The 18080-nt window shown below is 37.0% G+C and overlaps 1 protein-coding gene across 6 annotated transcripts in view; it reads left to right on the forward strand.

The window, feature by feature from the left end:
• Positions 1–7921: 7921 nt before the first annotated feature.
• LOC129668244 (sulfotransferase 1E1-like) overlaps positions 7922–18080 on the forward strand; it is a 46518-nt gene continuing 36359 nt past the window's right edge. The window contains exons 1-3 of one of the 6 annotated variants that reach the window (XM_055596181.1): positions 8206–8298; positions 9562–9624; positions 10273–10321. The gene's annotated coding sequence lies outside the window, so the exon portion shown is untranslated. Of the gene's footprint in view, positions 8017–8205; positions 8299–9561; positions 9625–9969; positions 9994–10272; positions 10322–18080 lie in introns of those variants that run through there. The other 5 variants (XM_055596190.1, XM_055596197.1, XM_055596173.1 and 2 more) reach the window with 5 other exon arrangements.

Consider the following 18080-nt stretch of genomic DNA (forward strand, 5'->3'; position numbering starts at 1 on the left):
GATGAGGGAGGGAGAGTGGGATTGGGAGGGAATGAGGGAGGGGGCTAAAGCTGGGATACAAAGTAAATAACCTGTGATTAATATAAAAAATAAAAATTAACAAAAATAAAATGCAATAAAATATATAAAAAGGGTAAATAAAATTCTATGGCAGAGAAAATAACCTTTAAGCTAGTGTTTTGATGTGTTGAACTTATTAGCCTCATTATTAAAAAACCTGCATAGAGAAAAGACAATTTGATAAGAGAAATGAGTTCATTTTCACTAATTGAATTTAGGACACTCATGCAGCATGCAGACAATGGTCTCATGTAAGCTACTGCATATGAATGAATAAACCTGGATTTGAGACTCTTACCAGGAAAATGAAGATGATTACTTACTTAACGTATACACACCCTGTTTCTTACCACAGAATGCTGATAAGTTAAGAGGAAATTTTATTTTAAATAGCACAACAAAGAACAACAGTTTTATTTGAAATAAATATTTTATTTGAAATAGCACAACAAAGAAAGGAAATGCCAAATAGAAACATTTGGCTACAGAAATAATTTTATCATGTGTTAACACATATGGTGTATGTTGGAATATTTCTTGATTATGGCTTGAAGAATTGTCACTTAACACTTTTAGTCACCTTTATTACAGGAAGTACAGGAGACTAGACAAACCATTCAGGGTAGTGCTGAGTGAGGATACTGCTGAGCAGGACAGCAAATTGATTTTTAGAATGGAGATTTGAGAACATACCTTTTTTTTAAATATCTGAAATTAAAGTCTTCTTCAATTCATCCTTCTCTGTCTGAAACATCACATTGTAAAGAACCATGATCCAATTTCCAGTGCTTATCAAACTGTTCAGATTAAGGATAAATAAGTGGTTTTGTTTGTTCTCTCCTATTGTTTTCCACCTTCATTTTTATCTCTTTTCATTCTTGTCTTAATTCTTCGTTTAAGAATTAATCTGGCAGAAAACTGCAAGACTGTAGAATTATAATGCAATGTATAAATTATTTATTTAGAGCTTTCTGAAATTTAAGCACATATTCCAAACTATTTTTTTTTATTTGGTGGGTTGTTAATATTATAAATATAAGTATTCATTATATGTAATTAAATACATATGTAAATACAATTTGAGTAACAAATAAAATACTTATAGATTATGGATTCATTATAAAATAAATGTCCATTAGTTCACTATTACATATTAAAACTGAATAATAACAAACTGGGAGAAAAGGATGTTCGTCTTGTCCAGATGAGGTACAACAAATTGTAGTTCTCAATCCATCTTTCCAGTGTGAGGTTCATATCATAGTCTGTTTTTGCCTACTAAGAGATAACTGGGGAATAACTAACAATAGTGACTTTATGGTTGCAGGAAATTCTAGCCACCTCTCCATGAACCAGGTATGCCATATTAAGGTCATTAGATACAGAAGACTTTGATGGCAAAAAAACCCAAAAAACCAAACAAAACAACAACAACAACAAAAAACTGGCCTTGTGACAAAAAATGCCGCTTTACAAGTTTGCAGTCCCACCAGCAATGGAGGAAGGTTACTTTTGTGGTCTTTTTCTTCCAAACCTTTAACCATTGTCTAATCTAACAAAAAAAAAAAAAAAATGCAAACTCAAATTGAAGAGATGTTATACAAAAATATTTTCATGATCAAATTATTCTGTATCTAGTCAGCAAATTTTTGATATACCCATCATTCTTGAGAGCCCGTTTTTTTCCATCTCTGGCTTCTATATTTCTTGCCAAAATTCTGGAATTTATTATATTTTCAAAGAACTAGAGTGCCTTTCAGTGGAAGGCAACATTTAGAAATCACATACACGAACACTTTGTATTAACATACAAAATGGTCATTGTCTTCAGACCATCATGCTAGTCATCTATTTGTTTTTCTCTGTCTCAAGATATGGCTAATATTGTGTGTGTGAACAAAAGCACAAAATGCTCTGGAGTTTGACAGCAGGAGAGTAAGCATGGATACTCTATCTGTCGATCGATCTGTCTATCTACGTATCTCTTTATCATCTATCATCTATCTATCTATCTATCTATCTATCTATCTATCTATCTATCTATCATCTATCTATCTATCTTTATTCTTCTCTCATGCATTACAACCTGACCACAGTTCCCCTCCCTCAACTTCTCCCAGCCTCCCACCTCCCCTCTACCGTAGATCCACTGCTCCTCTGCTTTGTTTGTTTGTTTCAGAAAAAGCAGGCCTCCCAGGGATATTAACTAAACATGGCATAACAAGTTACAATAAGACTAGGCACAAACCTTCATATCAAGGTTAGATAAGGCTGGGGAGAAAAATGTCCCAAGAGCAGACAAAGGGGTCAGAGCCACCCTCCATTCACACTATTAGGAGTCAATAAGACCAAGCTAGACAGGTGTAGCACTCATGCCTTACCCTAGCTCAGACTCATACAGATTCTATGATTGTGGCTTCATTTTCTGTGAAGCCTCTATGAGCCCTACTTAGTTGATTCTGTGGCTGTGTTCTCATGGTGTCCTAAGTTTCTCTGCCTACTACAAACAACCCCCACCCACCCACTTCTGTGGTGTTCCCCTGGCTTTGCTGAGTGTTTGCCTGTGGGTCTTTAAACACCAACAAACCAAACAACCCAATTTAAAAAATGGGGTACAGAACTAAACAGAGAATTCTCAACAGAGGAATCTCTTAATAGCTGAGGAGCACTTAAAGAAATGTTCAGCATTGTTAGTCATTAGGGAAATGCAAATCAAAAACAACTCTGAGATTCCATCTTACATCCTTCAGAATGGCTAGGATAAAAAACTCAAGTGTCAGCACATGCTGGTGTGTATGTGGAGAAAAGGGAAGACTTTTCCATTGCTGGTGGGAGTGAAAACTTGTACAACCACTGTCATAGTAAATCTGAAGATTTCTCAGAAAATTGGGAGTAGAACCACCTCAAGACGTAACTATATCATTTCTGGGTATATACCCAAAAGATGGTCCATCAAACAACAAGGGCACTTGGTCATCTATGTTCGTAGCAGCTTTATTCATAATAGCCAGGAACTGGACAACCTAGATGTCCCTCAACTGAAGAATGGATAAAGAAAATGTGGTACATTTGCACAGTGGAATACTACTCAGCTATTAAAAATGAGGACAGCATGAAATTTGCAAGCAAATGTATGGGACTGAAAAAGATCATCTTGTGTAATTATCTTCTTCATCCACAAAAAAGACATAGATGTTGTATACTCACTTATAAGTGGATATGAGTCATAAAGTACAGGATGACCATGCTAGAATCTACAGATCAAAAGAAGCCAAGGAGGGCTTAAGGGAAGATGCTGAATCTCATTCAGAACAGGAAATAAAATAGGCATCTGAAGCAGATGGAGGGAGGGAGAGGTAGTGGGAAAGGTAATATGGGTAGTGATCAGATGTACAGAGAGCAGGGGGTGGTGTGGAGGTGAGAACTGGGAGAGAGAATGGAAATCGGTGGGGGACATCTCTGGCCCAAGGAAGGCTCCTGGGAGTCTATGGGGTTGAACTTAGCTGAGATTTCTAGCAAAGAGGATTAAGGAGCCTGAAGTAGCTGCCTCCTGTAGCCAGGTGGGACTACCAGTGGAAGAAAGGGGATACCAACCTGCTCATAAAACCTTAGATACAAAAATTGTCTTTACTACAGGAAGTGTAGGGATAAAGATGGAGTTGACATTTAGCAAATGGCAAACTGATGGCTGACCCAACCTGAGGCACACCCCATGGGAGAGAGCCAATCCCTGTCACTATTGATGATACTCTGCTTTGATTGCAGACAAGAACCTAACACAACTGTCTTCTGAGACGTTTCATCCGGCAGCTGATGGAAACAGATGCAGACTCACACAGCCAGACAATAGGTCGAGCTTGGGGAGTCCTGTGGAAGAGTGGGAGGAAGTAAAGAAGGAGCCAGGGGGATCAAGGACAACATAAGAAGACCCATAAAGTCAACTGACCTGGGTCCATGGGAGCACACCAATACTGAACAACCAACTAAAGTGCATGCATGGACTCGACCTCGGCCCCTCCTCACATATGGAGCAGAAATGCAGCTTGTTCTTCATGTGGGTCCCTAGCAATGGGAATAGGGACTGTCTCCAGCTTTATTGCCTGTTATTGGCTACCCCTAGCAGGTTTGCCTTGTCAGACCTCGGTGGGAGAGGAGTCACTTAATCTTGTTGCAACTTGAGATGCATAGGTGGATTGATATCCCTTGGGGGCCTCCCCTTATCTGAGAAAAAGGAGATGAGGAATGGGAGGGTGGGGGGTGGGGTGTGACTGGGAAGAGAGGAGGTACCAGGCCGAAGTCAGGCTGTAAAGTGATTAAATTGATAAATAAATGAAAAATATAAACAAATAAATAACCCCGATAGATAGATAGATAGATAGATAGATAGATGATAGATAGATAGATAGATAGATAGATAGATAGATAGATAGATAGATAGATAGATGGAAAGATGGATGGATAGACAGACGGACAGAAAATCTAAGTAAAGATTTTAGGGAATCTCATTTCTCATAGGGGAAAGGCTCATAGGGAAAGCTCTGTAAGAGCTCCAGATCTCATTTCTGAAATAACTAAAGGTCATAGAATTAAGTCATATATTAGGATTTCTCCCGGTTGTCCCAAAACTTAACACAGAACTCTGACTCAGAGTAAGACGTGTAGAACTGTAGAGGAAGTACACACATTATCCATGGTGAACCATTCAGACGAATCACTGAACAAAAACTGCTGCAGCTAGGCTGACAACCCCCAAGGCCCATATGGCAGAAGGAGAGAATCGTCTGTGTGAATAGACACTCTCATAATTCAGTGTAATATATTTTGAAAGTAAATAATTTGTGGTATTTGTTTGTGGATATGGTACATCATTTTTTAAGCACAGTGAGTTCAGTTTGTGTTACTGAAATAGGATTGGGTATGGGACAACCACAGGAGTGTGCTACTTCTTAGCTAGGGACTGGGCCTTATGGCTACTTCCACATTCATATCCTTACCTGTCTAGCTTGGCTCTGTACAAGTTTTGCATGTGTTGTCATAGCTGCTGCAGTTTCATATATGCAACTGTCATGTTTTGTCAGAAAAACATTGTTTCCTCATGCCATATAATCTTTACTGGCTCATATAATCTTACTGACTCCATTTCCTCAATAAATTCTAAGCCTTGGGGCAAAGGAGTGCAATTTGGACCTAAGCCCTCTTGTTTGCCCCACCTTTAACAGCTGTTGATCTTTGGGCTAATTGTTATTTACTGCAAAAGGAAGCTTCTCTGAAAAGGGTTGAGAAATGCTAGTCTAGGAGCCTATCAGTAACTGATTAGTGATAGTATAGGTAATACTTTGTCTGTTTAACGAAATATTAATAGCAGCTTCTCCTGTAGGGTTTATAACTTATCTTGCCTCATGTTCTTAGACCCAACACTGGTAAAGCTTGGGTTTCATTCATAAACTGGGTCTTGAATCTAATCAACATAAAGCTGATTGCTCCCATAATATTTGTTCTGTTACTGCATAAGTAGATATGATTTTTCAAAACCAGTCATTATTTTAGCTTTCAGGCTTCTGTGCTAGAGAAGACTGATGATTACCTTTTTTCTCTGGTAGTATGTATAGTACACTAAGTTATATACATTCATATATATGTTTATAATTTATGAAGCATCTACCGGAATACATTTCAAAAAGCCTTTAGAAAAATTGTTGTCTTTTCCTATTCTCCCTTTTGTAACCTGCCTTTCCATCATCCAACTAATTTAACTTTCCTGTTCCATTATTCTCCTTAACTCTTATATAACATTGAATTCTGTCTCCCTTTCCTTTTAATCCTTCAGCAATATCGACTTTTATTGGGTTTTGACCTCTTTAGGCTTTCCACATGAAAAAAAAAAAAAAGTTTCCTTTTATATTTCAAAGCTACCATCAATATACGAGAGAAATCATGTGACATTTTCTTCCTGGGTTTGATATACCTCAGGTAGCATACCAGATGTGTTTTTCAACTTCATTCATTTACAGTGGACTTCATAGTTATATGCATAATTATATTTTTCCTAACAGCTGAATAACATTTCAGTGTGAAAATATACCACATCAGTATTATCTATCCCTTCATAGATGGACCTCTAAGCTATTTGCATTTCATGGCTATTGTGAATAGAACAGCAATAAACATTGCTGAGCAGTGTCCCTTTAGTAGGGTATAGGGTCCTTTGATTAGATGCTCAGGAGTTGTAAAGCTAGAGCAAGTGGTAGATAAGTTTTTTTTAGCTTTCTGATGAATCCTCATACTGATTTTAATAATGGTGGCTGTATGAGTTTGCCTTTCCACCAGCACTGATTAAGTATGCCTCTTCCTAGTATCTTCTATAGGGCTGGATTTGTGGTTAGATATTGTTTAATTTTTTTTTTTTTTTTGTCGTGGAATATCTTGTTTTCTTCATCTATGGTGATTAAAAGTTTGGTTGAGTATAGGAGTCAAGATTGACATCTGTGGTCTCCTAGTGTTTTTAAGATAACTGCACAGACTCTTCTGAGCAGAGATTGAAGGAATGCCAACCTGAGACCCACCCCATGGAAGAGAGCCAACCTCTGACACTATTATGGACACTCTGCTTTATTTGCAGATGAGAGCCTAGCATGGCTGTCCTCTGAGAGTCTCCACCCAGCAATAGAATGAAACAGAAGCTGAGAATCACAGATGAATATTGGGCAAAACAAAGGGAGCCTTGTGGAATAGTGGAGGGAATGGTAGAAGAACCTTGAGGAGACAGAAACTCTGTAAGAAGACCAACAGAGCCAACTAACCTGGGCCCAGAGGGCCTTGTGGAGACCGAAGCACCAACCAAGGACCATGTATGGACTGCATCTAGGCCATCTACATGTATGCACCCAATGGACAGCTTGGCCTTTATGAGGGTTTCTTAGAAAGGAGAGTAGGGGCTGTCTCTGACATGGTCTCTGTTGCCTGCTTTTGACACTTTCACCTGGCATGGCTGCCTTGCAGGGCACGGTGAAAGAGGAACTTTTCAGTCCTGGTAATGAAACTGGATGTGCTGGGGTGGGTTATTGGGGGGAGAGGAGGCGTGTTCCTCTTTTCTCAGCCATTCTGGCTGAAGTTAGGTTACAGTACAAAGTGTTGATTTGCATTTCCCTGATTGATGAGCCATTTGAAAAAGTTTAAAACTTTCTAAACATTTTCACTAAATCTTTTGAAATTTCCCTGTTTAGTTCTTTACCACAATTTTAAAGTAATATTTTATTAATTTTCTGATAACATTGTACAATATATTTGATCAATTTGATTTTTTCTTATTTTTTTGAGATTATAATATATAATTTTTCCCTCTCCTTCTTTTCCTCCAGACCCACCTATATAATCTTTCTTTTTTTTAAATTCATGGCCTCTTCTATAGATTATTATTACACACACATATTCTTGTATGTGTACACACACACACACATACACACACACATATCCTAAATACTTAAATACAACCAGTTTGTTCTGTATAGTATTACTTGTGTGTATGTTTTTAGGGATGATCATATGGTATTGAATAGTAGGGCTGGCCATATTATATTGAATAATCAGTTTTTCAATTTATTTATTTATTCACTTTACATCCTGGTCATGGCTCCTCCTTCCTTTCCCCCAAGTCCTACCCTACTTCCACACACCTCTCTTCTATTCCCCAGAAAAGGGGACCCCCCTGTCTACCCACCCCATATCATCAAGTCACATGAGGACTGAGTTCAACCTTTTCTCCTTCTGGCCTGGTAAGGCAGTCCCGTCAGAGGTAAATGATTAACAAGCAGGCAACAGGCAAAATCTACATATGTGTAGAAGACTTTGGACCAGTCCATGTATGGTCTTTGGTTGGTGCTTCAGACTCCACAGGCCTATCTGGGCCCTGGCTAGTTGGCTACGCTGGTCTTCTTGTGGAGCTTTTGTCACCTCTAGGTCTGTATATCCTTCCCCCACTTTTTCACTAGACTCTCTAAGCTTCGCCCAATGTTTGGCTGTGAATATCAGCATTTATTTCATACAGTTGTTGGGTGAAGCCTCTCAGAAAACAACTCTGATAGGCTCCTGTCTGCAAGCATAGCAGAGTATCATAAATAGTGTCAAAGGTTGGCTCTCTTCCATGGGGTGGGTCTTGGCTTGGACCAGGCATTCGTTGGACATTCCCTCAGTCTCTGCTCGGCCTGTCCTACCTTTGTCCCTGCATGCCTTGTAGACTGGGTAAGTTTGGGGTTGAAATTTTTGTGGGTAGCTTGGTGCTCTCTTTCCTCCAGTAGGAGTCTTGTCTAGTTAGAAGCTGTCCTCTTCAGTCTCCATGGCCCCTGCTCCTAAGAGTCTCAGCTAGAGTCTCAGTTAGAGGGAGGGAGGTGGGAGACAAAGAGAGGGTGGAATTGAGACAGGATGAGGGAGCTATAGTTGAGATACAAAATGAATAAAGTATAATTAAGAAAAAATAAAAATTTAAAAAGAATTCATCTGTTTTTGTTATTAATTGCCTTTTTGACTATGAGGTAATTCCTTCTCTGGGAACTTTCTCTGAGAGGTAAAAAGGCTATCCAATAAATGGTGGTAGAACACACTCACACAAACCCCTCTGGCAGAGGCCCAGTGGTGGAAGCCGTAGAATGTAAGTCTGCTGACGTTTGCTTCATCCATGACTTGTAAATATGTATATAGGTATGTGCTTACATGTAAATATGTCCATTTGTCTGGTTTTTGTACATATGTTACATGAGTGTATATCGATTATATGTTAGGAGCTCCTTTTGTATTGTCCATTGAATGTGTATACGAACATGTACAGGTCTACATGTCTGATTGTTTATCTACATGTGCTTATGGGAATTCGTTCAAGTTCTTAACTTCATCTACCTTTTCCCTTCAGCGCATGTGCCTAAATGGTCTTTGCCTTCTTTCTCCTTTTTTTTCTTTTTCTTAATGATCTGCAAACAAGTTAACAGGGATTCAGGATCTAACTATCAGCCTAAGATAAGCAGGACAAAGTTCACTTTAGCATGTGGAGGACTCCCCAGTGGCCTGCCCCTGTGCAGGAGCTAATCTCAGATCAAAATTCCCTTTTTAGCCCCTTGCAGGTTTGGCTAGAAGCCACCTTTTACAGTCCTGGCTGCAATATGCAGAGTGATAAATATAGATCAATTTTCATTTTTCTACATGTAGACATCTAGTTAGACCAACAGCATTTGTTGAAGATGCTATCTTTTTTCCATTGTATGGTTTTGAGATTTTTGTTAAAAATCAGGTTTCCATAAATGTGTGGGTTTATTTCTGGGTCCACTATTTGATTCCATTGATCCACCAGTCTGTTTCTATGCCAGTACCATGCTGTTTTTACTACTGTTGCTCTGTAGTACAGCTTGATAACAGGGATGGAGATACCTCCAGAAGATCTTTTATTGTAGAGGATTGTTTTAGCAATTCTGGGTTTCTTGTTATTCCATATGAAGTTAAGAATTTTTCTTTCAGAGTTTGTAAAGAATTGTGTTGGTAATTTTATGAGAATTGCATTGAATCTGTAGATTGCTTCTGGTAAGATGGCCATTTTTACTATGTTTATACTGCCACTGTCATCAGAAGAAAATGACAGCCTACAGACTGGGAAAGGATCTTCACCAATTCTATATCTGACAGAGGGCTAATATTAAAAAAATATAAAGAACTCAAGAAGTTAAAAAGCAACAAATAAAACAATCCAATTAAAAAGTAGGTACAGAGCTAAACAGAGAATTCTCAATAGAGGTATATCCCAGTCTGTAGGCAGTCGTTTTGTTCTGACGACAGTGCCCTTTGCTTTACAGAAGATTTTCAGTGTCATGAGATCCCATTTATTGATTGTTGATCTTACAGTCTGTGCTGTTGGTGTTCGGTTCAGTTTAACCTGATCTTGATTTTACTTTGGTAAGTGGTATCTATCAAGAAAATCATCCGTTTCATTTAGATTTTTCAATTTTGTGGTGTTTTTGAAGTAAGATCTATTGATTTTTGTATTTACTTGGTGTCTGTTGTTAAATCCTCTTTTTAATTTCTCATTTTATTAATTTGAATCTTTTCCCTTTGTCTTTTAGTTAGTTTGGGTAAGGTTTTGTCTATCTTGTTGATTTTTTTCAAAAAACAAACAAACAAACAAAACAGCTGTTGGTTTTGTTGATTCTCTGCACTGTTCTTTTTTGTTTTTAGATTATTGATTTCAGCCCTTAGTTTGACTGTTGCCATCGACTCTTCTTGGGTATGTTTGCTCCCTTTATTTCTTTTATTCCTCCAGGTGAGCTGTTAAGTTGCTAATATGAGCTCTTTCCACTTTTTTATTAAGGCACTTAACACTATGAACTTTCTTCTTAGAACTGCTTACATGTGTCCCATTAAGTTTGGGGTTGTTGTGCCTTCATTTTTCTTGAATTCTAGAATGTCTTTACTGTCTTTATTTCCTTCTCAACCCAGTGGTTGTTAAGTAGAGAGTTGTTCAGTTTCCATGAGCTTCTAGGATTTCTATTGTTTTTGTTGTTGTTGAACTCTAGCTTTAATCCTTGGTGGTCTGATAGAATATGTGGTGATATTTAAATTTTCTGGTATTTGTTGAGGCTTGCTTTGTGTCTGAGTATATGGTCAGTTTTGAAAAAGGTTCCATGAAGTGCTGAGAAGAAGGTATATTCTTTTTTTTTTTTTTAATTTGGATGGAATGTTCTGTAGAGATTTGTTAGGTCCAATTCATTCATAACGTCATTTAGTTTCATTATTTCTCTGCTTAGTTTCCAACTCAATGATCTGTCCATTGGTGATAGAGGAGTGCTGAAGTCTCCTATTACTAATGTGTGAGGTTCAATATGTGATTTAATCTTCAAAAATGTTTTTTTTTTACAAATGTGAGTACCCTTGCTTTTGGGGCATATGTGTTCAAAATTGAGATATCATCTTGGTGGAATTTTCCTTTGATGAGTATGAAATGCCTTTCTCCATCACTTTTGATTAATTTAGTTGAAAGTCTATTTTATTAGATATTAGAATTGCTACTCCAGCTTGTTTATTATGTCCATTTACTTGGAAAACCTTTTTACAGCCCTTTATTCTCAGATAACGTCTATCATTATCACTAAAGTGTGTTTCTTGTATGCAAGAGAATGATGGGTCCTGTTTATGCATTCATTTTGTTAGCCTGAGACTTTTTATGGAGGAGTTGACTTTGATGTTGAAAGATATTAATAAACATTTGTTGTTACTTTCTATTATTTTGGTATTGGTGTTGGTAGAGAGTATTTGTGCATGCTTCCTCTTTTTGTTTTTGTTTTGTGGCTGTGGAGTTGTTTCCTATGCTTTCCTGGATGTAGTGAGCCTCCTTGGGTTGAAGTTTTCCTTCTATATCTTCTGTAGGACTGTGTTTGTGGCTAGGTACAGTTTAAACTTGTTTTTGTCATGGAATAACTTGTTTTCTCTATCTATGGTGATTAAAAGTTTAGCTAGGTATAGTAGTCTGTTTTGACATCTGTGCTCTCTTAATGTCTGCATGAAATCTGACCAGACCCTTCTGGCTGTCGTAGTCTCTGTTGAGAAGTCAGGTGTAATTCTGATATGTTTGTCTTTATATGTGACTTGTCTTTTTTCCTTTGTTGATTTTAATGTTCTTTCTTTGTTCTGTACATTTTGTGTTTTGATTATTATGTGATGGGAGGATTTTCTTCTGTGGTCCAATCTATTTGTTGTTCTGTAGTCTTCTTGTATGTTTATAGTCATTTCTTTTTTGGAGTTGGGAAGTTTTCTTACATGATTTTGTTGAAAATATTTCCTGGGCCTTGGAGTTTGGAGTCTTCTATTCTTATTATTTTTAGGTTGTGTCTTTTCATATTGTTCCAGATTTCTTGGATGTTTTGTGTCAGGAACTTTTTAGAGTTAACATTTTATTTGACTGATGTATTGATTTGTTCAATTGTATCTTGTACACCTGAGATTCTCTCTTCCATCTCTTGTATTCTGTTATTGATGCTTGTGTCTGTAGTTCCTGTTCTTTTATCTAGCTTCTCCATAGATCAGGCTTGCTTCGGGTTGTGTTTTCTCTATTACTTCTATTTCAATTTTTAGATCCTAGACAGTTTTTTTTATTTCTTTCTCCCATTTGGTAGTATTTTCTTGTATTTCTTTAAGAGATTTACTCAATTCCTTCAACTGTTTGATTGTATTTTCTGTGTTTAAAGGATTTGTTCAGTTCCTTCACCTGTTTATTTGTATTTTCCTGCAGTTCTTTAAAGTATTTATTTCCTTCTTTTAAGACCTCTATAATTTTTATAACCTCGGGTTTAATATCATTTTCTTGGGCTTCTGATGTGACAGGATCATCAGGGCTTCTTGTAGTAGGATAGCTGGGTTTTGGTGGTGTCATTTGGCCCTCGTGTTTGTTGCTGGTTCTTGCACTGACCTCTAGCCATTTGGTTGACTCCGTTATTACCAGGCCTGGTAGTTTCTGATGGTCTCTGGGTTTGTAGGTAGAACTCGTGGTCCAATATGGCCCCAGTCCTCTGGTTTTTCTGCTCCTCCCTGATCCCTGCTGGTCTCTGGTGCCTCAGATCGGGGTGGGTCTTGGGGAATAATAGGTCAGGGCAGCGAATTGCTGCTCCCTGATCTGTACTGGTCTCAGGGGCCACAGATCAGTGTGGGTCCTGGGAAATGGCAAGGGTTGGGGAACTGGGTTGTGGGGCACTCACAGAGCCCCGGGCAGACCTGGCCACTCTTGCTAAATGGCAGACAAATAGATGGAAAAGGGGGCGGCTCTTAACTGATTCTCCCTGATCTGTGCTGCTTTGGGAGGGTTGATTATTTTATTTATGTTCAATTTCTTGAGCTCTTTGTTTATTCTAGACACTTACTCCATGTCAGATATATAGCCGGTAACGAATTTTTTCGTTTATCTATTGATTCTAGTGATGATATCATTCGCTAAACAGAATTATTGTTGTATGTGGTCCCATTTGTCCATGTAAGAATTAAAGGATTCCAAGATTCTCCAGGAAGACACACACACTTTGGAGATACTCCTCTCTTTTCTCATTGTTAAAAGTAAAGGGCATTTTCAATACCTCTTTGTTACCGCATAACTAAAGGTCTGGCTATGGATTCTCCTCCCTCATCTCTTCCCGGTCCTCAGGACTCTCTACGCACCCAAAGCCACACGTTTCTTTCTTTCAAAAAATAATTATAATAAATATAATATAAAAGCAAACAAACTGAAATAGCACGAAGCGAACTATCAGTAGAAAAAGAGCCGAAGAAAAAGCAGAAGACACGCATCTAAAGCCAGAGACACATACTTCCTGATGCGTAGAAATTCCATAAAATACATAAAACCAGAAACTAATATATTTGCAAAAGACCTACACGGATTTTAAACAAAGAACAGATGAACAGAAAGAAAGAAAAAAGAAAGGAAGAGAGAAAGAAAGGAAAAGAAAGTGAAAATAATGCCCAGACAAAGCATTATGATACAAGAAATTTCTAAAAATCCCATTGAATCAGGTGTTTTTTTTTGTCAGCCATATTCTGCTGGGTATGGAGTCTTCAAGACATTTATTTATGTTGTTTCATCTTTTTTTTCTTTTTATTGAAACTACAGTTTTTTTCCTCACATAGTATATCTTGATTAAGTTTTCCCCTTCTTCTACTCCTCCCAGTTCCTCCCGTCTCCCCTGCCATCCAGACTTCCGTTTTGCCTCTCATTAGAAAACCAGCAGGTTTAAGAGGAATAATAATAAGATAAAACAAAAACTAACATAAAGAAATTGGACAAGAATAAGAACAAATAAAACAAATAAACAGAAAAAAGAGAGCGTAAGAGAAGCCATTACAATCAGAGACCCACTCATTTGCACGCTCAGGAATTCCATAAAAACCCTAAGCTAGAGGACATAAGATGCATGCTGAAGACCTTGTGCAGACCAGTGCAGACCCTGAGCATGCTGCCTCAGTCGTGTGAGCTCATGTAAACTTTGATCATGTTGATTCAGAGGGCCTTGTTTCCTTGTCCTCATGTCATCTAGTTCATACTCTAGAGATAATTCTAAGGTAATAAGACAAAGCAAGAACATACAGGCTTTTATATGATTATATGTGATAATTCTGAGACTGATAGAAACATCAGGAAGGAAAGAAAAGCAGGAACTACTTCACATGCCCCTTCTCCACTCCAGCTGGGTCTTCCAGCACATCATCCTTTCTCCAGTTACAATAACATCTTCCCAGAGTAACTATGTACATTTCCTCTCCATCTTAAATGAATCTCTGTAAATCCTCTGATTGTAAAACTATTTTCAAATAAATCCTTTCATAAAAAAATACAGATACAAAAAATCAGTACCTTCTATTCTTCCACTTCTTCCACTTATTATTATTATTGTTGTTGTTGTTATTATTATTATTTCTTCAGTTTTTCATTGTGGGAGTCCCTGGACTTCAGACATTTATGTGGATCTTCTTTCACTCAGCCCTACTTTTGGTGTTAAAGGAATGATATAGCCACTATACAACATACCTCAAAAATGTTGGTTGGAAAAGGTAAACATCTGAATACAAAACTGATCAGTGGCCATGAAAATGATGTAAAGAAAGAGAACTACAAAAACCCTCTAATCACAATTACCAGATCTTAGTGTCTCTCATTGTAAGAGATAATTTAAACTATTCTGGTACTATTTTCTAACAAGCATTTTAAAGATTATAATATTTATATGGGAATAATAACAGTTTATTACACTCTCTAAATAGAGTGATCAATATACATCAAAATTGGCTGAACTAGAGTTTATAGTCTAGTTCAATTGAGAGAAATTATCTAAGAAATGTTTTTGCAAACATGCAGAAAATTTTTTGTGAGATTGCATATCAGCTCCAATTAGATTAACAAAAATAAAAATATAGCTTAAATGCAGGGTCTAAGAAATTTATTGTTACATATATGCTTTAATAATGAGAAATTTTATGCATAGTATTACAAAAACAATAGAGAGTGATATATACAAAAACATGCATCATGTGTTCATAAACCCTTCTCACTGACCACAGTGCCTAACAGGAACAACTTAAAAGAAGGAAAATGTATTTATTTCATAAGGTCCAGCACATCATAGGAGAGAAGTAGCAGCAGAGAGCTGTGGAAAGAGTATATAGAAATGTATGTGTATGCTCAAAACAGTATATATATATATATATAAACAGTATATATATATATATATATATATATAATAATTTATACATATATATATATATATATATATATATATATATATATATATATATATATGGATAAACTATAGGAAATGGAGACAAGATAGATTTGGGGCAAAGAGAGCCTCAAAGGCCCATTCCTTGAGAACTGTGTTGAACATCTAGACCCTACTACCTATTGGATGCAGTTTTAAAATTACTTCTGCAAGCTCAGATAAACATGCTCAATGCATGAGCCTCTAGGAGACATTTCAAATTTAAAGTATAACAGGAATAGGGTTGTAAAAATATTGATAATTATATAAAAGAACAATAATAGTGTTTATTTAATGGAGCTGTGAAAAGGGGCAGATGTGGAAAGAAAGAAGGCAAATAGTGACCAAAGATAAGTGAGGTAGTTTTCAGTACATCCATTTATAACTTTTTAAAGATAATGTTACTACGGATTATGGAAACTAAATTATGGACTTACTGGTCAGCATCTTTTGTCATGATATAACTGAAATAGCTAACTTAAAATGGTGAGAATTTTATTTGGGGTCAGACAGGCATTTCAGCCGCAGTTGCCTACATTTCTGTCTATGATATCCAGATAAGGAGAGGGGGCAGAAGATCGTGCTCACCTCACAGCGACTGTAAAGTGAGAGAGAGGGGATAGCCTTGAAGTCAACACTTCACGGAGTGATTACAGACACAAATCTTCAACATAAGCTCTTCTAACAAAGCATAGGGCCCTTTAATCTATGCGTGTTTGAGGGTACTTTTCAGAGCTATAGTACAATACGGATGAATTGTGTCTGAAAATCGAAGGAATAAAACAATTAAAATGTGTTTATGAGGTAATAATTGGCATTTAACTCCACCGCAGTATTTGAAGACTCGATTCTGTCCTATCACTTTACCATCCACTGCATGGTTATTGCTGCTGTTGATGATACTTTGTAACAAAAGCCCTTGTGGTATAAACATTTTTATGCAAATGGTTAAATCTTATTTTACCTACAAAAACTAATGATATCATGTTGTCATAGCAACTCAGAGAAAAACATTTGAAGCACATGCACACACACATCCTGTGTTATTCATGAAAGAAAGGTCTTTAATTCATAAAACAAGGATAATAGGAGATTTCATTTTACATTAGTAATTAAATGATAAATGAACGTTTAGGTAAACCAATCTCTACTAACTTAAATATGTTAAAACTGTTTAATTTGCACTCATCATCAAACAAGGTTATCTATCTTTACTGAAAATTCTCTAATTGCAAAAGTCAGTATATAATACTACCTTTTCATTGAATCTTTCTGTGATATAGCTTTCCATTTTTATTACAGAACAAAGAACAGCTAATTTAACTTTATGCTGTGGAAATGTGCACCTTTTGAAAGTAAACATATAATCATACTATGGGGGTGCCCTGGAATCCAGTTGTTGAAACATCTGGATTCAAATAAATTACATGTGGGATGCTTTTTCCTCACATCTAAGCCTTTTCCATGTCCATGCCAGAGACTGTCTGCCCTTCAGTTAAAGAGAAATTTGGCTACTGTGATGTTGGCTTACTTTGAATATTCAAGAAACTAAACTAAAATCATCTGTAAGTACACAGATTCCTACTTAAAATTGGTTATACTTGCTTGGGGGAATGTCTACTTCCTTAGTCTTGTATCAGTGGAAATAATCACTTTTCAGGAAATGTTCCTAAAGCTAGAAGTCCTTACCAGTAGTTTTAGATTAAAATAACAAGAAGATACAATTTCTGAAAGATGTTTATTCCTTGAGCATGTGTGATAGGCTCTTTGAACATGGAATTTTGTAATGACTGCTATAAAACTTCAGTAAACACCTTGAGAAGTTTCAAGAGATTATTCCATGTCTCAGTGATTAAATGGCAGGCCCAGATTTCAAATTCAAATCTTCATGTGGAGTTGAGAATCGGAGCCTGTCCACTATGCTCCTGTGAGAAGGCTCAGTTGAAGGTATTATATGAAAAAACAAACTACAGCCATGGCTCTGATTTCACAGCTTAGTTCCATGGTAATCATATTAAATATTTAGAGACAGAGGTCAAATACATACCCTTGAACTACCTTGTGTAAATATTTCCTTATCACAGATTTTGATAGGTATGTGTCACAGGAATTAATTCAAAGTTAAATGTCTCTGGCAAGTTCAAACTTCCTGCTCAAAAATTTGCTGGAGTTCATCCCTACTTTAGCCAAATCTGAGGTTAAGCACTGGGCAGGGGAGGCAGTTCTTGCTCACCAGGGATCAGAGGGAACACAAAGCACTCTCTTGTTCCGCATTCCTCAATGCTCACTCCTTCAGCCAATGTTTCTCTCACAAATGTTGAAATAACATATGTGATGTCTCTATTGACAAGAACATTTAGAATCATCTTGTTAATTGGGACATTCTACTTTGCGAAAGATAAGTTATCAGTATTGTTTACCTCATAAAATTATATCATGTCATTCAGCCCAGGATATGCAGACAGACCAGGTTACCAGTCAGTAATCATTTATTCCCATTTTTTGTTTGTTTAGTACTCTGTTGGTATAATGTTCTTTTGAAATGTATACACCTTATCCTTGTTCATTCAAATGCTAATCCCCCCCACACACACACACACTCTGGTTTCAATCAGGATATTGCATTGTGATACTTATGCTAAGCATCCTGTCTCAACTTCTTGTAAACAGGCCAAAATAAAGCAATTAGACACAATGTTGAGCGATGGGAGGAGCCAGAGGGCAGGAAATGAATGGGAGGAGCCAGAG

This window comes from Psammomys obesus, unplaced genomic scaffold, assembly GCF_907164565.1.
Source record: "Psammomys obesus unplaced genomic scaffold, mPsaObe1.curated_primary_1811, whole genome shotgun sequence".
Taxonomy (NCBI): domain Eukaryota; kingdom Metazoa; phylum Chordata; class Mammalia; order Rodentia; family Muridae; genus Psammomys; species Psammomys obesus.